This window comes from Neofelis nebulosa, chromosome 8 (assembly GCF_028018385.1).
Source record: "Neofelis nebulosa isolate mNeoNeb1 chromosome 8, mNeoNeb1.pri, whole genome shotgun sequence".
Classification (NCBI taxonomy): Eukaryota; Metazoa; Chordata; class Mammalia; order Carnivora; family Felidae; genus Neofelis; species Neofelis nebulosa.
The window spans coordinates 103706579-103727607 of record NC_080789.1 but is presented as its reverse complement, the minus strand read 5'-3'; the positions used below and the strand labels follow the sequence as shown (position 1 = coordinate 103727607).

At 41.4% G+C, this 21029-nt stretch overlaps 1 long non-coding RNA gene across 3 annotated transcripts; it reads right to left on the bottom strand.

Moving 5' to 3' along the window:
• Window positions 1-5436: 5436 nt before the first annotated feature.
• On the bottom strand, window positions 5437-21002 carry LOC131520160 (uncharacterized). Of its 3 annotated transcripts, none has more exons than XR_009265954.1 (4): window positions 14814-21002; window positions 10108-13122; window positions 6158-8211; window positions 5437-6002 (listed from the first exon to the last, which is right to left on the bottom strand). It is a non-coding gene; the product is annotated as an uncharacterized LOC131520160 (long non-coding RNA). The 3 variants fall into 3 exon arrangements; XR_009265953.1 differs by having other exon boundaries at window positions 5437-6535; window positions 7265-8211; XR_009265952.1 differs by having other exon boundaries at window positions 5437-8211; window positions 14814-21001.
• Window positions 21003-21029: the final 27 nt, after the last annotated feature.

The window sequence follows — 21029 nt, the reverse complement described above, 5'->3', positions numbered from 1 at the left end:
ATCAGTCTTATATGTTGTTTGGTATAGTAAATGCCAGAATAAGAGAAAAAACACTTTAATCTTTTGAAAGAGAATCAGTATAACCCTGGATAACAGTTTGTCCTGCTAGGGTGCTGGAAATGCTTTCTATCTTGATCCAGATGGGATTCAAAGCTTAAAGTCACCTGCTATACACTTAGATTTGTGCACTTCACTCTATGAGGTTATACCTCATTTTTAAAAAGTTAGTTTGTATTTATTTATTTATCTAAAGTTTATTTATTTATTTTGAGAGAGACAGAGAAAGCATGAGCAGGGGAGGGACAGAGAGAGAGGGAGAGAGAGAGAATCCCAACTACTGTCCTCACAGAGCCCGACATAGTACTTGAACTTGTGAACTATGAGATCATAACCTGAGCCGAAACCAAGAGACGGCCACTCAACCGACTGAGTCACTCAGGTGCCCCTAAAAGTTTTTTGTTTTTTGTTTTTGTTTTTTTTTAAGAAGCCTTAGTTCTCACTTCTGGCCTCTGACGTTCCATATTTACAAGCTGTGTAATATCAAAATTTTTTGTACACATTTCTTGGTTCCTTCTTTGCCAGCTCTGCTCAAGTCCACAAGAGTCACTCAGAAAAACAAAAGCTTAAAAAGAACAGGGTTCAAGTCTTTGCCATATGACCTTGGGAGAGGTGATTATTTTCTCTGGGTCTGAGTTTTTAGGAGATGAAATAGGGCTGATAGTGATGGTATCCACCTTACAGAGTTACTGGAAGCCCAACAGAAGGTAAGGTCTGTGGAAGTTTTTGTTTTTAACAGGGTAGGAAAAAATATTGCCACCCCAAAACATGTATCTTTGGCATGTGGATTATTTTAGGTTAATTATTTTTAATAAACAGAAGACTCAGGAAGACACTTTGACCTTTCCCCTAACTTCCCCCAAAAATTCAGTTAGAGGACCTCCTCTAACTAAAGAGAAGGGAAGCTATCACCACAGAGAACTACAATATCTTATGATCTAGGTGTGGCAAACAAGAATTTAGCAAAGTCTATTTGTTAAAATTCCTCTATGGGTCCCATTGCTTCTGTAGGGTCCAGCAAACATTTGTTTACCAAACGGCCTTTTTCATCTTCTTATGAATTGTCTTCCTTCCCTTGTGAAGTCCCAGACTCCTACCTCCTTGTCCTTAGTTCTTGATGGCCTATAAGCCTTAACTGTCCAACTGCCTGTGAGCCCCAGACTCTTATGGAGCCCTAGTTTGTCTGTAATTAAATTTAATTTTCTCCTGTAATGTCTCATGTCAATTTAATTCTTAGACCAGCCCAAAGAATCTCGAAGACAAGAGGACAACTTTTTCTTCCAAACAGCAGCAAGACCACAGAAATCTTACTTACCATTGTAATTACGCATGTAACCCATGCTTCAGTGGAGTGCCCACCAGGTCACTGCTGTGGTCAGTGACTACCTGGGCTATTTGCTCTTGTGCTTGTCACCCTCTGCTGGGCACTGAGTACTGCATGGTACAACAGGTCCTCAGCCATGTGGCCTTCTACAGTGAGGGGGCAAAATGAGTCCTGTTACTTTGGGGTAAATACTCTGTTGAGAACTGATGCGGTTTTGAGGTGATGGTGGGGTTCAGAAGAAAGAATTATTGAAGACATCTTTTGCAAAAAGGTAACTTTATTAAAGCACAGGCACAGGACCCGTGGGCATAAAAAGCAGCACTGGGGTTGTGCAGAGTGACTGGCTATATACTATGAAGTAGGGGGAGGTAAAGTCAAGAGGACGTTTCTTAAAGGGATTTTCATATGCTAAAGACTCACAGATTACTAAAGTCCTAGCTATTGTCAAACTAAGGTTTTCCCCTCTAGCAAAGCATTGACATTAAGACCGCAGGGAGTGCCTGGAGAAAAGTTATACTCTGTTTTTGCCTCAAGTATTTGTCCATGGGCTGCAGGTTATAAGGAAATTTAATTTTACCTGCCATTTTCTTCTTGCCTTTGTTCCCCATATCTCTATGGAGGGGAAGGTGATGTTAGGGCTCCATGAAACTGAATCTACAAGTTTCTGTATATTAGGCTTATTGAGAAGATTGCCTTTTTCTTGTAATTTACTCAGATATTTGTAAACTGATGGAGACTCATGTCCTGTATAACTGGGATCTCTATCAGTTAACCATTTGTTTCCTTTCTTTTCCTTTGTTCTTGGGCAGCCAGGAGTGCCTGAGGAATATCACACATATTCTACCTGGTGGGAAGAGGTGTGTGCTAGCTTGTACTTTGCCCTCAGCCTGCCTTATGCTCCCTCATCAGAAGGACCAAACTGACTTATTTAGGGTTTAATTAGTGGCCCTTCCTGTTATCACCACCTCAACCCCGCTGGACTCAGATATGAGTTCCTGGGGGCAGGGACATCAGTGTGAGAGCCGGTAAAGTTAATTCATATGTCTGGACTCACAAAATGGAGGCCACCCTAGGGGCCTGGCCCAGGTCACAAGCCTAAACCCGAGTCAGCCTGTCCTTTGGGAAAACACCTATCAAAGGAAATGGAACATACTCCAGTCACAACCCTTCAGCTCAACTTTAGCTAGCTCATCTTACCCTGGAAAATAGGACCTATTAGCTGATTGTGCCATTTCTGCCTATAGAACCTCTTCTCAGGTTCTGTAAAACTCAGACTTGTCTCAGATGCCTCAGGAAGTGTCCCCTGCCTGTGAGGCACTATTACCTCCCGCCCCAATCATGGAATATTTTCCCTTGCATAAAGGACATCAGACTCACCACTAAATTGATTTAGTTTTGTCACCAGGCAGAGGTGAAGGTCCTGTTGCACTGAGAAACGCACCTCCCCTCAGTGGGTAGGCCCTGCCACTAGATCACACTTGTTCCCCCTAATTCTGTTACTGTGAGGTTTCTGACAATGGACTGCTGACTAGGAAGCAATAATGGGGAGCATTTTCAGTAGAGAATTTAAAAGCAGTAATGAAACTGAAGTCAGTTGACGTAACATGTGCCTGCAGTTCAAAAGAAAGTCATTGAGAAAATGCTCCCTGCCCCCACCAAACCTCATATTGGTCTCAGTTCTAATTAGTTGCTATGATTACTGCTGAGTTTATGCACACAGACACACACTTACATGATCCAAATTAACCCATTTTTAGTGAACACTGTATTCTATATGGCAGTTAATTTCCGAAACTCCCAGTTATACAATCCTGTTGCCCTGACCCACCCTACCCCTGAGGACTCAGCCACAGGACTGTTTCCAAGGGTATGTTTGCAAGGGCAGAATGGCTCAGAGTTGTTGGAACTCTCCTCCAGACACACGTCATATCTTTGCTCCAAGTGGTATCATATCTTCTCATATTTAAACCATTTATTTGAAATAAATGGTGTGACATGTCTATATTTTGGTCTTTGTCCACAGTTGCTGGCTCAGCTCCCCAAACACTTGGAATTTCTGGAGCAGATAAGAGCAATGGGAGCATCTTTTGTTACAATATTTGGTCTTTTGTCCTCAGTTCCTGAAATCACTTCAGAGCCATAAAGGTGAAATGGGTGTCTTGTTATTTATAACAAGCACCTTTCCACTACAACTGGGTTTATGTTAATGAGGTAACTTTTGGAAACCCTCAAGGCTGGGGGCTGGTTGCCAGGGAAACCAACCAGGCTTTGAGGGTTGGAATTTTCCTTCCCACTGCTTCCTCCTATACCTCTGGGGAGTGAGGCTGGAGGTTGAAGCAATCACCAATGACCAAAGATTTAATCAATCATGCCTATGTAATAGTGCCTACACAAAAAACAAAAAAAGGAGGGTTTCAGAGGTTTTCCAAGCTGGTGAACCAGAATGCATCCATGAGCTGGGAGAATGGCACTTCCCAAACTCTACTGGCACAGAAGCTCCAGTGTTAAAGATCTTTCTGGACCTCACCCAATACATTTCTTTATCCAGCTGTAGATTCATATCCTTTAACATCCCTGGCCATAAACCAGTATCTAGTAAGAAAACTGGTGTCCTGGGTTCTGTGCTCCTCTAGCAAATTAATCAAACCCAAGGAGGGGGGTCATAGGTACCTCTGTTTTATAGCCAGTTGGTTAGAAGCACAGGTAATAATCTGAACCTGAGATTGGCATCCAAAGTGGGGTAAGTACTGTGGGGCTGAGTTCTTATTCTTGGAACCTCTACTATCTCCAGACAGTGTTAGAATTGAGCTAAATTTGCGGGACACCCAGTCAGCGCCCACTGAGAACTGGAGAATTGCTTGATGGCACTGAATAAAACCCCACACACTGGAAACAGTAACAGAGCAGTGAGTGTAGAGGCAGCAAGGATTTAGAGCCTTATTTGTGTTTAAATTCTAAAACAGTGGAACATAGTGTGAACTGTGAGGTATAGTATTTTGGTAACAGTTCATTTTGGACCATGAATAAAGTAAGTTACTAAATTTGGATATCTTTATTACTGTTTATCTTTTTAAAATTATTTTAAAACTGGAGAACTAATCAAGAAAATGAGTATTATGGGAAGTAATTTTGAGGAATAGAGGGAGGGAGTGTATAAAAAATGATCTATTGCAAATGTCAAATACACTAGGCACAGAGCACCTGGGTGGTTCAGTTGGTTGCGCGTCTGACTCTTGGTCTCAGCTTAGGTCATGATCTTAGAGTCATTAGTTTGAGCTCTACATTGGGCTCTGCGCTGGGTGCAAAGCCAACTTAAAAAGAAAATACACCAAGCACACCAAATACTGAATTCCAATGGTGGACAAATTTGTTCTCAAGCTGTGTGCTTTCCTACATTATTGTTATTGTTACTGTTATTTGAAGATTTATTTTTAAGTAATCTCTACACCCAACATGGAGCTCAAACTCACAACTCCGACATCAAGAGTCTCATGCTCTACCAACTGAGTCAGCCAGGTGCCCTTCTCCTACATTATTATTGCTACCTTTCTAGGATAGTTTCAGATAGAACCTAGAATGCAAGAGAGTGATGTAGATGAACTATAAGATCTCTGTAGTTATTCATTCACTCAAAAAAAAAAAAACCAACACTTACTGGGCACCTTTATGGCATGCTTGGCATGCTCAGATCACTGCACTTGACCCTAAAGAAGGTTAGAGAGCTGAGGAAACTAAGATTTTCCTTTTAATTCCAAAACTGACAAAAATAGCAACAGATCAAGGTTAAATATCTTAGTCTTTAAATGGCTACAATTATGGTATCATTTCAAAAATGCACCTATTAAAAAAGGGGATTTATAGGAGGAAAGCACACACTTATAAGATAGTAGTTGATAAACAGAAAGCCCGTTTATGTTATTATATATTTATAAGATGAGTCCTAACCTGCTGTTGAGAGACCAGTAATTGTAGAAAAACTCCCTCATAATGGTGAGCAACGCAAGCTCCAACACCATCCAGACATTTAGAGAGCCTCTTGACATGTCTCTGGAACATGTTGTAAAGTGCATTTTCCTGATTTATTTAATAAAAGCAATTCTTGCTCATTATTCCTCTTATTATCATTGGTAATAATAATAACAGGGTGTTTGAACATGTTACTTTAGCTTTGGGATTGGCCAGAAGGGAAGCTTATATCCCACTGTTTATTACTCATCTAATAGTGGGGACCTATAAACCAACAAGGGTGTGCACGGGATGGAGAGGAGACTCTGCCTTAGGGGATGGGGGAAGGGTGGCTCATGCCACAGGTGTATCTGCAGGGGGAAGAGCTCCTCATATCTGTGTCTTTCCCCCACAATACAATGTTCAGAAGATGCTGGTCCAGTCCCTCTCTCAGACCGTGCCTGAAGGATGTCAAACATCACAGGTGGAAATGCTCCAAAATTGATGTGGTCTTTGCTTTTGTACCTATCTCTGCCATTGTGAAGATGTGAGCCCACATTCTTTCTGTGACATGCAGGCACCATGGTGGCCTCCTTCATTAGACCTTTGAAGACACTGCTTAACAGAAACAGCCACAACATACAGGAAGACAGAGTCTCTTACTTTGGACACTGATCTAGAAAAGGCAAGGGTGACAAAAACCATCAGACCTTGAAGCCAACTGCCTCTGTAAGAGCATGGGTGGAAAGTTTCTCTCTGCTTTAAAAATAATAACTAGCAATTTCACACTGTGCCAGAGTCTACAAGAGGCTTAGCCTCATGTCATCTTACCTGTCACAGGCCTGACTTCCTGTAGAACATAGGTTCAATCCTCCTTGTCCTGGACACAAAGGAGCTGCAGGTCAACTGGGGACACCAGGAAAAGGAGGTTCCAGCATTGATCTGGGTCTGACGTTCTGCTCCTCCATTTACTAGAGGTGGGAACTGAAGTATTTGCTCAAATATTCTGAGCCCCATTTTCCTCATCTGTATAATATAAGCCGTAATGTCAAACATACTAGCCTGTTACGAGGCTGAGGCAAAACCATATGTCCAACAGCTAGCACTCAATCAATTGTCCTTCTCATTACAGTCCAGCCCAAGGTGGGTTGTGGCACTCAGCGGTCTTCCCCATTGCTCAAAGGCTTGAGAGAGTCTCCTTTCCAAATTCTAGTAAAGGTCCGAATAAGGAAAGTGAATTGGATATTTTCATTTATTTCCTCCCAAGGAACTTAAAGATAAATCTGATCAAGATATTACCTCACTGGTGTTTAAAGGCAAAGTATAATAACTTTCATGATTTAGATAGAGAAACTGAGGATTGGAGAAATTAGGGAATTGCTCACAAGTATGTAATAAGCTGGAGCTTTTACTCTGAGAGTACCAGAGCTGGGTTTGTTTGTTTCTTTGTTTGTTTTCCCCCTAAGGGTCCTTCCACTATTATCAGGTTGGTGAACAAGGACATTCTTTCTACAGTGTGAGCAAAATGAATTAGAACCAATATTGGTAAACAGAACTCTTTACAGTTTACAAATCATTTTCAGAAAAATATCTCCCTAATTTTATAACTTAAAATTCCAAAAGTAATACTTTCGAGATAAGTATTACTATTATGATTTACAAATGAAACTGAAATTCTAAGATGTTCCTTGACCTGTCCTAAGTCATGGAGTTCAAATAAGTAGAGCCCAGATCAGTGTGACTCCAAACATGGTTCCACCATTATGCATTATACACTATTCTTGCACATGTAATGTGAAAATTGTATGAGTATTCTGTTTAAAGTATAGTTCCCTGCCCTCACATTCCTCACCACCTGGCACTTTTATCTTTTCTTAGTCCAAGAAGCTTCCAACTTTCAAATTCTTGCTCCACTGTTCAGCTTGACTTGATTCATACCTTCCTTTCAGATCTCAGGGAATCCTGATTCTTCACTTCTCCTGTGTGCTTTCCAAGAGCATGCTGCGAGACATGAGCTTGTCAGTTCCTACTTTATCTTCTGACTTTAAAACTCAGTCCTCCATGAGAGATAATCCAGGGTTTGTGGGTCTTGAAGTTTATGCAATTTGTGGAGGGGGGGGGGCCTCTCTAGACAAGAAAAACAAAATTAGGTACAGAGCCTTGGAAGAAGCCCTTCTAGGTGAGGGGACCTAAAACCCATGCTTCCAAGATGCATAGTAGATTGGCTGACTCTGCCTCTCTCCCCATGTAAGATACAACTCTAGTCGGGCTACCCATTAAGTCTGCCTGGGGCCAGACGCCAAGCTTGCAGGCTTACCCACTTAACTCCCACAGCACAGTCAAGAAGGTGTGATGGCTTCCATTTTATAATTCTATTCTTTTCTAATTTATTATTTTCCAGTCAAAGTTTGAGTTTCTTGTACTCAAGGAGCCTGCTTTCTATTTCTCGGTAGGACCCCTCACTGACCTCAGCATAATCTTGAGCTCAGAAATGTTTTTGGAATGAATCGATGTTTGAAAAGATGGGTGAATAGAGTAAATGTTCAATAAGTACTTTTTGAATTTATAGCAGAAAATGTAATGATTTTAATAATTACCACTTATTGAGTATCTATTATAATCCAGTTACTCTTCATATGTTATCTCTCATCATAGCAATCCTGCAGGGTGGGAGTTATGATCTCTAATTTATAGCTGAAGAGACTGAGGTTCTTCATGATTAAGTCACTTGCCCAGTCTTAGTAAGTGGCAGAGCCAGAACCCATCACTCTAAAGCCCAAGCTCTTACCACCTCACTCAACACCTTTGAAGTCAGAACCAGTATACGTCAAACAGGTGAACAGAGTCCAGCCCGGCTGGGCACCTGCTCATCGTGTCTGCTTCACCTGTGAATGAGGAAGTGAAGGCAAGTCCCTTCCCGCTTTAGCAGGCTTTGTCTTCTGCTTCCCCTGTTCCCCCTGGACATTGGACATCTTCCCAGTAACATATTAGTCCCATGAATTTGAACAGTGGGCAAAAATTCTCTCAATGTGTCCTCAGTAGGAAGTAAAATTATAAACGTTAGCTTGGCGAACAAAATAACTATGCCAAGGAGACCAGAGTTCTGGGGACCACACTGGTGAACGTTGCCTGGGCCCCAGCAGAGGCGGGGAGGCAAGCGAGATAGTCTGGTGCTTTTGCCTTCTGCCCCAGACCGTTCTGCAGATAAACTAGCAGAAAGATGCCCTTTGTGGTAAGACTCTGATCATAGGGGAATTGTGAGGATGAATGCCAGATTCCCACCAAGTGCTGGTAATGAGGAGATCTCTCTTGGGCAATTTTTGTATGATGAAAATGTGGTGGTGCTTTTAAGAGGTTTCAAGAGCCTTAGGCAAAAGATGCTCTGATAACTTTGGAATGAGGTGCTCAAAGGCTTCTACCTCCATTATGCCATTGAAGTCTCTATAGCCCTTTCAGGGTGAGGCTCGAGGCAGTCATAGTAATTCCCATTCTATAGAGGGGAAATTGGGAACCTAGGATCACAGAACCCAGGAGGTCACTGTATTCATTCTATATTTGGCATAGCATGTGATTGTTCCAAATACAAGAAGTTTCTAGAAGACAAGGTGAACTAGAATCTTCCTTTTGTATTCTACTCTAGTTCAATTTGGTATTCTAAGAATGCTGGTTGATGCTGGGTAAAGTGCTTATGGGAAAATGGTGACGATGACCATCGTGACTGTGGCCTACAGCAGAGACCTGAATTCACATAGGTGTGACAGCATAAAGGACACGAGGTAACTCACCTGTCCCCAAGTCCTTGAGTACTGAGGCCCAAAGGACCTTGCAGAATCCTTCTAGCCCAGTGACACACCACTCATGATGTGACCCACAAAAAAGGAGGGGTGGGAGATTGGAATCAACATGCTCTTCAGTTTATAGCCCAGGTTTGTAGTCCATTTTTCCAGAATTCCAGGCCATTCTCTGAGCTAGCCAGACAATAACTGATTCCTGTAGGAATGTCTGGCTTTGTCTGGACTGCTGGCAAATGAGGACATGTACTGCTCAGCTCCTTTTTTAAGAAAGGACTTGAAGAGTGTGTCTAGCTAATGGGTGCCAGATTTTAGCTTCCTCAGAATCCACTTCAACTTCCTTGGAGGAGCCAGGTGGGGACAGGTGGTCATATAAAGACCCAGTGATTTCACACCAATGTGGGACTCCTTCGGTAGGCAGTCCTTGCTCTGCAACTCCCCATCGAGCTGGCAGAGACTTTAGGTGTGCATCTTATGGGTCCCTCTGCCCAATTCTGCTTGCTCCCCTTCTTTCACACATACTCCCCCAAAACCATTTGGACTCTTTACCTCAGTAGAGGGTTTCCTAGGGAACCCAACTAACATACCTCCCTTAACTTTCAAAAAATACTGGTACCTAGTGCTGGAATGAAACTAGAGAAATGTTGAAGACCTTGCACCCAATAGGAGGAAAAGAAAGAACCCAGCACACAGGTTCACCAGAGGAAGAATAGCCTAAGTGACCAGAGGCGTGCATGGCAGTGGTTGGCCCCAGAACTAAAACATGGGCTACAGAGACCAGGTCATCAGGCTGCCTTGAAAACGCAGCTGTGTACCCAGGGGGTAATGTCAAGGCACCAAGCTTTCACTCTACCATCTAAGGAGGGGGGGAATTGAAAAGTAAGGCTTTTTGCAGACTAAGTTACTTTGAGGCTTGAGTGAATTACTGCTGTAAGCTTCAGGTTCCCCACATGTAAAGTAGGACAAGTAACACATGTTGTTAAGGATTACCTTTCATTTGATCTAGGGATGATTCTCTTCTCAAGTTCCATGTCTGGATCAAGTGCATCAATCTTCTTGTCCTGGACTTTGTGCCTTGATGAAGAGACAAGGACTCAAGTCCTTGTCCAGTGCCACATAGTCTTTCAGATAGCTGACCCATGTCTGAATACAAGCCTTCCACTCCATTTCACAACCTGAGTTGACCTGAGTATAAGGGGAAAAATACATACCTGTACACAGGTACATTTGGCGCCTTTCTGTGTATGATCCAGGGGAAATTTCTTACTGGGAAAGAGAGCAGCTCCAGTCTAGCTTGGTCCCAAAATGACTTGGTTACCCCCAGAGGTGAATTCCATCTGGGAGATGCAAAATCTCTAGCCTCCAGAAGTTCTGGGTTCCGTATTTTCAGAACTGAGCAATTTTTCTGGGTATCAGGGGTCAAGAAGCGAGTGTATTTTAAAAATACACTGTTTTTTTTTTATTAAAGTAGGACGTATATTAAGAAAAGTACATAAATCAAAATGTTCAAGATAATTAGTCATCAGGGAAATGCAAATGAAACCACAACGAGATACCACCACACACCCACTAGGATGGCTATAATCAAAAAGACAGATAACAACAAGTATTGGTGAGGGTGTGGAGCAGTCAAAACCCTCATATGCTGCTCGTGGGAAAGTAAAATTGTGCACCCCCTGTGGAAATTGTTTTCTGGCAGTTTCTCAAAAAGTTTAGCAAAGGGTTATCATATGACCCAACACTTCCACTCCTCGGTGCATACCCACGAGAAATGGAAACATTTCTACACAAACACTTGCACATTAATCTTATAGCCCATTATTCATAAGGGCCATAAGGTGGAAACAACCCAAATATCTACCAGCTGATGAATTGATAAATAAAAGTGGTATATCCACACAATGGAATAATATTTGGCCATAAAAAAAAAAAAATAAAGTACTGATTTGTGCCACAATACAGATGAATCTTGAAAATATTATGCTAAATGAAAAAAGCCAGTTGCAAAAGACCACATATTATATACCATTTATACTAAATGTGAAGAATAGGAAAATTTACAGAGACAGAAAGTAGATTAGTAATTGCTTAAGTCTGAGAAGGAGGGGGCTATAGGAAGGTGATAGCTAAAGGGTACAGTTTCTTTTAGTGGTGATGAAAAGTTTCTAAAATTGACCATAGTAAGTGATTGTATATATCTGTATATACTAAAAACTATTAAATTGTAAAATTTAAATGGATGAATTCTATGATATGTGAATTGTATCTCAATAAAACTGTTATTTTAAAATGTTCAGCTCAAAAAAATGTCTAGCTCAATGAATTATTCAAAAAATGAATACCTTAGGGTTCCTTGGTGGCTCAGTCAGTTAAGCATCTGACTCTTGATTTCAGCTCAGGTAAGTTCGAGCTCCACATGGGGCTCTACACCAATAGCATGGAGCCTGCCTGGGATTTTCTCTCTCCTTCTATCTCTGTCCTTCCCCTGCTTTCTCTCTCTCTCTCTCTCTCTCCCTCTCTCTCTCTCTCTTCCTCATCCTCTTCCTCCCCCTCCTCCTCCTCCTGTGCTGGTTCTCTCTCTCAAAAATAAATAAATAAATGTTAAAAAATGGATAACTCATGTAACCATCACCTAGGTCAAGAGATGGAACATTCTAGGGACACCTGGGTGACTCAGTCGGTTAACACTGGGCTCTTGGTTTCTGCTCAGGTCATGATCTCACAGTTTGTGGGTTTGGGCCCAAATCAGGCTCCTCGCTGACAGTGCAGAGCCTGCTTCGAAATCTCTCTCTCTCTCTGTCCCACACCTCCTGTTGTTTCTTGCTCTCTCTCAAAATAAACTTTAAAAAAATATTTTAAAAAAGGAGTAGAGTATTCTAGAACCCCAGAAGCCTCCCTACCTCCTGTGAGGAAATGTATTTTTTGTTTATTCACTGAGTCCCCTATCTCCAGAAATCTTACTGTGCATCTCTGGAGTAAGTCATTTAGTGTGCTTGGTATTAACTTCCAATGGGTCTGTAATAAAACATGGGGACTTCCCTGGTGATCTTTCTCATGAAGAACAGTGTTAAGTTCCAGGTTCCCATCTTAAGGAGGGCACTGACACATTTGGGCTCATCTCAAACATATGGGCAGAGTAGGGAGAGGACCAGTTCAAGTGAACAACAGCTGAGGAGCCAGCTATATGTTAGCCTGGAGAAAAGACATCCTGGGGGGACCTAACTGTTGTCTTCCCCTATTAAGGTGTTGACACATGAAAGTGAGGACACCTGTGCTGCGTCACCCCTACCAGATATCTGAGAGCAGGAGTCGGGCAAGCCTACTATGTACAGTGTCCAGCACTACCTTTGGTACTCGACACACAGACATCATCAAAATCAGTTACCGAGGGCCTGATATGTGTCAGGCATTTTCTCAAGTCTGTGCAAAGACCTTGCCAGATGGGTGTGGTTATCCACATTTCACAAATGAAGAGTTAACTGGCTGGAGAAGAGTCCCTGGTGGGGATAGATGGCACAATGTGGTCCTCTCCAGCCCCAGCACCTTTATCCTGATTTGAATCCTACATGCTGGCTGTAGGTGTGGTCTTTAGAGCTGCAAGGCCCCTTAGCCTGTCCTTGACCACTCCCACTTGACCAACCTCCCGTAACCATGCCAAGAAACCCAAGCTGAAGGAAAAGGTATTCTTACTTTGACTCCAAAATCCATTCCCAGGGACCAAGGAACAACTCCCTCAAACACAAAGTCAGCACGTCCATTACATGGAACCACAGAGACACAGGGAGACTGAGGAGCTTCCAGGAAGGAAGAAGAAAGAGGGATGATACCAACATGCCATAAACGAGCTGTGGTCATCGGGATGATGCTGTCCCAGTGGGTGGTCCTGCCTCTTCCTTGGAAATTCACATTTCAGATTCTATTCATCCGGAAGGACTATTGCCATGTACTTTGCGCTGAGCTGGATGCTTCCCTTTGTGATAGCCTCCGTGGAACCCCATAGCATCCCTGTGAATACATGCAACATCATCCCTTTTAAAGATGATGAAACCAAGATTCTGACCAGCAGCTGCATGAACCTCTTCAGGAAACGTTGGTCTAAAAAGGTTATTTTGGGTTTATTCATGGCTTCTCATCTAACCTGCTGTGAGATGACCCACACACATCACCCCTTCCAGGCCTCAGTTTCCCAATCTGTAAGCATGGAGCATGGGACTAGGGCTGCACAGTAGCTTGAAGAAATGGTCTGAAAAGAACAAAGAAAGTGCTTTTCCAAATATGGGTCTTTGCAGGAGCACCATTTGAGTGCAGCCCCTGGTTTTGGCTTAAATTGTTCAGGGTTGACCATACAGAAAATGACCCATATGGCTGAGATTTGGGCAGATGGTATTAAGAGATCTGACAAAGTTGTTCTAGATGTGAAAGCGAAGTCTCCATGCCCCAAAAGTTCTCGAACGTTTCTGTCTCTGAAGCTCTGGTCAAATCTGTGTGTCATAAATTTGCTTTCAGTTTTCTTTGACAGAGGTGGGGAGCTGATAGGTGGGGGAAACCTGCTTTTTTTCCTCACATGCTGTAATGCATACTTAATAGATGTGCAATTATGATCACCCAGTGAGGGCTCTCACAGCTTCTCGACTTCTGAACACTAACCTGGCAACCCACGCCACATCCCTGCGGCCTGGCCCTGGTCCAGGCTTCTGAGTCTTATCTGTCAGACCCTTAATAAAAACAGGAACTGGATCCTTAGTGACCCAGGGGCTACCTCTGGCTCCTTTCTTGCCTGGTCTACTCTGGGCTCTCAAATGGCCTCCAAGCTCTGAAGGAAAGGTTTTTCCCAGCTCAGCAAAGGGCCACACACATCTCCGGCTTCTATAGCTGTGGCTCAGAGTTTAGCCTCTTAGGGCTGGAAGAGCTTTGTAAGTCCTTAGATTCATTCCACTGACACCAGGTCGGCCACATGTAGGGTTCCCAAACCTCGCTGCCTTCTCCTTTCTTTAGGTCCACATCTGTGCAGGCCTTGTGAATCTTTTAATCAGATCATCCAGTCGTGGCCAAAGATTCTCACCATCCCGTGCCAGCTAGATCCTCAGGCGGGCACAGATGGTGACTTGGTAACTCCTATTTGCACCTGCTGTTTTAGAGGACTCAAGAAGTGCAAGTCCTCGTAGACTCAGCATGCGTCCTGTGGTAGCCCCTGACCTTGTCCTAGTGTGCTTGTGCTAATAGCACCGACTGTGTGTTCAGTTGTATCGACAGACTCTTGTAATTGTTAAGTTCTCCTGGGCACATGGGCTATTTTCCCAAATACAATCTATTTGCCTTAAGGAAGGAAGAATGCATCTTACACTTTATCGCCCAGCATAGAGCCTAGCAGTAGTAGTAATAATAATAGCCATGAGCTATGAGAGCTCTGTGTCAGACACCATGAAAGGAATTATTAATACATTCATTTATTTTACTTTGATAAGAATAGCACAATTAAATATTGTTACCATTGTAAGACAAAGAAACAAGGATCAGGTTCGTTAAGGGATTTGTTCCAGGTCATACAGCCTATAAATGATAGAATCAGCATTCAAACCCAAGACAATCTGAGAACAAGTTGTATTAAGCTAAGCTAAACTATGCTGTGTAACAAGTAACTCTGAAATGTCAGTGGCCATATATACATATACAGGTAATGCAAGTCTATTTCTCACCCATCCAAAAGCTGCTACAGGTCTGAGCGTCTTTCCAGAGTTGCTGCCCTCCTTGACGCCATTCAGCAACGCTTTCTCTTTCCATCTGGTTTCCTCCACCCTGACGTGTGGCCTTTACGATCCGTCTATCGGAGGAAGAGGGGGCTGGAAGGTTGTGCGGAGCTTCCACGGCTAGACGTGAACATGACGGGACGGTGTCACTTCCACCCATATTCTGTGAACAGATCACTCACATGCCCCCACCTGACTCCTCTGTGTTCAGGAAAGAGGAAAATCAGAAATGAGGAAGCCCTAGCAATCTGCTACAGAAGCTTATGTGTATTCCACCATGCTAAGCTGCCTCTAAAACCTGAAATTAAAAAACAAAGTACTTTCTGACTGACATCACCACCAGGGCATTGCTGAGATACAAAAGATTATAAAGGAGGAGGTAGGGGGGCGCTTCACTCTTGAGAAAAAACACAGGCTTTGATATGTTTAATCAGCCTCCAAATCCCCAACCTAATTATCACCCAGACAGAGGAGCTGGGCTACCCTTGCTTCCCCTCATTCTGATTATTGATCTTCTGTGACTTCTCATTAAGGTGTCCCTAGTATCCGCTATACCCTAATCTTCAAGCACACAAATGTGCGGATTGTGTGCACAGCAGAGGGGAACGTCAAGAGGCAGACACTGTTGGTGCAGTTTTGGGCACTGGACAGACACATGGCTTTCATATTCAGGTTCTTATTAACCCTCACAACAAACCTATTTGGTGTAGCGTTTGGTACTCTCACCCATCGTATGGAGCAGGAATCAGAGCCTCTGAGTGATTACACTACTTTCCCAAAGTTACACACTGGGATCTTCTCATTAGAAACCCTCAGCTTTTCCACTACAATCACACTTAATTTTCCCCACCCCCTTTTATTTCCTTAAGTAGATTTCAGTTGCACTGAACTGTACTAATCATAATACTTATTTCTTGATACACTCTTATCTTTGTTTCATGCACAACCCTACTTGGGTTTCTTTGCTGTTTTGTTTCATTTTTATTTTTAAAGACAAACTCCCAGAAACATACCACCCAGCACATGGTTTTTCTTCATCCTATCCTCCCTGCCTCCTCCACCAATGTAATGTAACCAATATACTAAATTCCAGAAGCATCATTTCCTGCTTTCCTTTTTACATTATTTTATCCAGTTTATATGTATTCTTATATTTACTTTATTTTTTTTTAATTTTGTAAAATGAGTATAATTGTCATAAATTATATTTTGGGATTTACTTTTGCACTGAATATGATAGTAAGGTTGATCCACATTGTGTGTCACAGTGGTTCATTCCTTTCGAACACTGTATAATATTATTGTATGAATTATTCATGTTACAGTCTATTTTCTTATCACTGCTATTGTGAGCAATATTGCCATGAAATGTCTTCTGGTGGGTGTGAAAAATTTGTCTATGTAACTAGGAGTGAAATTACTATGTGGTGGCATATGGGAAGATTTTCCAAAGTAGTTGTAACAATTTACACACCCATAGGCAATGAGAGATGTGTGGACCTACATCCTCTCCAACATTGGTTCAAATTCTTAAAGTTTCCAAATGAATGGATGCACTTCTCTGATCACTAATGAGGTTGAGTTTGTTCATTGGCTTTATGTTTCCTCTTCTGTGAATGCCTGTCCATGTCTCTTGCCCATTTTTCTACTGGGCTGTTTATGCTTTTCTTATTGACTTATAGGAGTTCTTTGTATATTCTTTAAGCCAACCTGTTTGTAATTTGTCTTTTCAGTTTCTTTAATGAAGTTTCATTTGATGTTGTTTTAATATCTCTAAGATTAACACTTTCTGTATTTGTTTGACAAACTTTTCCCTGCCCCAAGGTCTAAAAGATACTCATTTATGTGTTCTTTTAAATCTAGGATTTGAAATCTAAAGTTAAAAGTTTTTTTAAACTTTTCTCTTTGACAGTTAAGTCAATCTGAAACTGTTTATTTTTATATGGTGTGAGATAGGGAATATATTTCCTCTTTTCCCATATGGATAATCATTTTTTTCAGCTTTGTTTGTTGAAGAGCTCCCCTTTTCCCCTCAATCAGCCATGTCAACTCTGTCACTTTTCAAAGTTCTAAATCTGCACAGGTCTGTTTCTGCATTCTCCATTCTATCCCATGTGTCCATCCTGTGGCATTGCCAGAATGTCTTCATTACTCAAGCAGAGTGAGATTGGCCTCTCTCCTGGTTCTACTTCTTCCAACATTGGCAATGACACCATTTCCCTCTAGAACCTTTCAGTCCAGATGAATTTCCTTTTCTCCATAACCTGCTCAATCACAATCTGAGACTCGCTTTACCCGAAGAGTCTCTATACACAGAAGGAAGTGACAGGTCAAGAACTTGATCTCACTGGGCACCATCCCTGAGTATTCTTGCCTGGCTCACCCTACAGTGATCAGGGCCCAGGATTGCACATTTGCTTGTCTACAGCCCCAAACACCTTTGTCTAGATAACCCAACAACCCTTGTCATCCATGGAAGCCCTTACAGTGCCCCAGCTAGGCTGAGTCCCTATCTCCAGTTTTGCTAAAACCCAAAGGAACATGTGATGGGAAGAGAATTCCACAGCCTCTGGGATTGGCTCTGGTTTGTGGATGAGTAAGTCTTGCCTTCCCAAGATGTGATTTAGAGAGAAGATGTGATTAAAGATTAAAGATGTGATTCTTTAAAGAAGATGTAATTTCAGAGTTTCTCTTGTTCTTTGTGTACCGAACGGGGTTGAGGAATATTCCTTAAAGGGATTTTTAGATGTGCAAAGGGAGATCTCAGCGTTCAGCGGGATGCTGGAGGTTAAAAGTAAGACTGCTTTATGAGCTGCTAAACAGACATTTTGAAATTGCACAAGGTTGGGACCTTAAAAGAGAGTAGATAGTTGAAAGGGTCTTCAGAGAAAGGATCCTCAGCAACTAAGTGTGGGCATGGCCAGTGAAAAATCTTCCCTATAAGAAAAGGGCCAACAAGTTTCTAGAAACAGTGGTGTCTGACCTTCAGTATGTAGTTTTTTTCCTTCCTTGTGCCAACCAGCTAGCTATTTCTAGCCCTTGGGAAAGTCTGTTAAGCACAATAGCCGTGTGTTCATGTTGCTCTAGGGGAAGAAAAATCAGCTGTAGTCTGAACAGTAGACAAGACAGGGGTTTGGAAGAACAGCTGCCCTAGTGTGGGGGTAGGGAGCAAAATGTAAGTGAGAATCAAGAATTTCCTAAGTGCAAGAATTAGAAGGTAAATATGGCCATGAGGATATAAACTCACAAGCAGGATCATGGGAAATATTGGAGAGGACTCTGGGAAAGACTCTGGCTTCCCATGGTGCTGAAATGGATGCTCAACCCCTATTATTTAGATGTTAAGGCAAAGGTAAAACAGAAGACTGGAAAATGTGGATTCATTTAGAGATGCATGGATACAGGGGCTGTGAGGGATGTGATGGTCTTGAAAACTTATGGGGCTTCTTTAAGTCTGGTCTGAGACCCTCATTTCACAGTTGCTTTGTGAAAGGAGCGGAGATAGCAAGTGGGCAACTCCAGAAGGTGAAGGATTAACTTATCAAGGTTGAAAGACAAAAATCCATCCCTTAGGTGTCCCTGTATCCTAACCAGAGACCCCTCTCCAATCAGGAGCCAGCCAGAGTCAGACATTGGGTGAGATCTTTCTTTCTCCCTTCTTCTTCCCTATTGTCTGCAGGTATTATGACCAGGGAACATTTGTCAAGTCATTTGGAGATAGTCTGTACCAGGCCAGCTTGGGCGAAGGAAGTGGTAGTACTGAGGGACACTCTAATCGTTCACCGTTGATAACTTAGTCTCTCTCTCTCTCTCTCTCTCTCTCTCTGTCTCTTCCCTCACCCCCCATATATTTTTCTATTATAGTAAAATATACTTTTTGGCCATTTTCAAGTGTACACCTCAGTGGCATTAAATAAATTCACAATGCTGTGCAACCATTACCACTATTTCCACAATTTTTTTTATAACCCTAAACAGAAACTCTGTACTCATTAAATAATAAATTCCCATAAAATTAACAAATGAATAAACAATAAATCTCCACACATCCACCCCATCCAGTGCTGGTAACCTCTATTCCACTTTCTGTTTCTGTGACTTTGTCTAGTCTAAGTACCTCAGATAAGTGAAATCATATAATATTTGCCCTTTTGTTCTGGCTTATTTCACTTAGCAAAATGCCTTCAAGATTCATCTATGTTGTAGTGTATATCAGAATTTCATTACCTTTTATGGTCTATTATATGTATAAATGTCTGTTATATGTATACACCATACTTCGTTCATTCTCTGTTGATGCAGACTTGGGTTGTTTCCACCTTTTGGCTATTGTGAATACTGCTACTATGAACGTTGACATGTTAGTATCTGTTAGAGTCCCTGCTTTTGATTCCTTTCCATACATATCCAGGAGTGAAATCGCTGGATCGTATGGTAACTTTATGCTTAGCTCTTTGAAGGACCACCAAACCGCTTTCCATAGTAGCTAGACCATTTTACATGCCACCAAGCAATGCATAAGTGCTCCAATATCTCCACAAGCTCTCTATCATTTATTTTCTGTTTATTTTTATTTTGATAATAGCTATTTTAATTGGTTATGAAATGGTATCTCATTGGGGTTTTTTGATTTGCATTTCCTTAATGACTAGTGATGCTGAGCATTTTTGATGTGCTTATTGGCCATTTGTATACATTCTATAGAGAAATGTCTAGTCAAGTTCTTTGACCATTTTTCAATTGGGTTATTTGGTTTTTGTTGTTGAGTTTTAGGAATTCTTTATATATTCTGGATATTAATCCCTTATCAGTTATGTGATTGGCATTTTTTTCCTCCCATTCTGTGGGTTATCACTTCAGTCTCCTAGTATCATTTGATGCACAAAAGTTTTTAATTTTAATTGAGCTCAATTTATTTAGTTTTTCTTTTGTTGCCTGTGCTTTTGGTGTCATATTCAAGACATCATTGCCAAATCTAATGTCATGAAGGTTTCCCCTAAAAGAAGAAGGTTTTCTTCTAAAAGCTGTATAGCTTTATTCTATTCTTATTTTTTAAGTGTTTATTTACTTTCGAGAGAGAGTGTGTGTGTGCAAGCAGGAGCAGGGCAGAAAGAAAAGGGGACAGAGGATCCAAACCAGGCTCTGTGCTGACAGCAGAGAGCCCAAAGTGGCGCTCGAACTCATGAACCATGAGATCATGACCTAAGCCAAAGTCAGACACTTAACTGACTGAGCCAGCCAGACACCCCAAAGCTGTGTAGTTTTAGCTCTTTATTGTCTTTGATCCATTTGAGTTAATTTTTTAAATACAGTACAAAATAAGGTTCTAATTTCATTCTTTTGGATGTGGATATCCAGTCTTCCTAGCATCATCTGTGGAAAATTCTGTCCTTTCCATTGAATAGTCTTTGTTCCCTTGTTAAAAATCATTTGACCATACATTTGAAAGGTTATTTATGGGCTCTCTATTCTGTTCCATTGGTCTATATGTCTGTCTTTATATCAATACCACACTGTTTTAATTACTGTAGCTTTTGTAGTAAGTTTTAAAGTCAGGAAATTCAAGTCTTTCATCTTCTTCTTTTTCAAGATTGTTTTGGTTATTCAGGGTTGTTTGAGATTCCATATGAACTTTAGGATGGGTTTTTCTATTTTCACACACACACTATATTCCATATTATATATTTTATATATCAATTTCACTGGGATTTTGTCACAAATTATGTTGAATGTCTAGACCACTTTGGGTAGTATTGTTAGCTTAACAATATTATGTCTTCCAATCTGCAAACACAGTATGTCTCTCCATTTATTTATCTTTAATTTCTATCAGCTAAGTTTTATAGTTTTTCATGTACAAGTCCTTTGCCCCCTTGATTAAATCTATTCCTAAGTATTTTATTCTTTTTGAGTCTATGACAAATGGACTTGTTTCCTTAATTCCTTTTACAGATTGTTGAATATGTAGAAACAAAACTGATTTTTGTGTGTTGATTTTGTATCTTGTTACTTTACTAAATTTGTTTAACAGTTTTTGGTGGAATGTTTAGGGTTTTTTACATATAATATCATGTCACCTGTGAACATAGATCAGCTCACTGCTTGTTTTACTTTTTTTTTTAAGTTTATTTATTTTGAGAGAGAGTGTGCGAGTGAGGGAGGGGC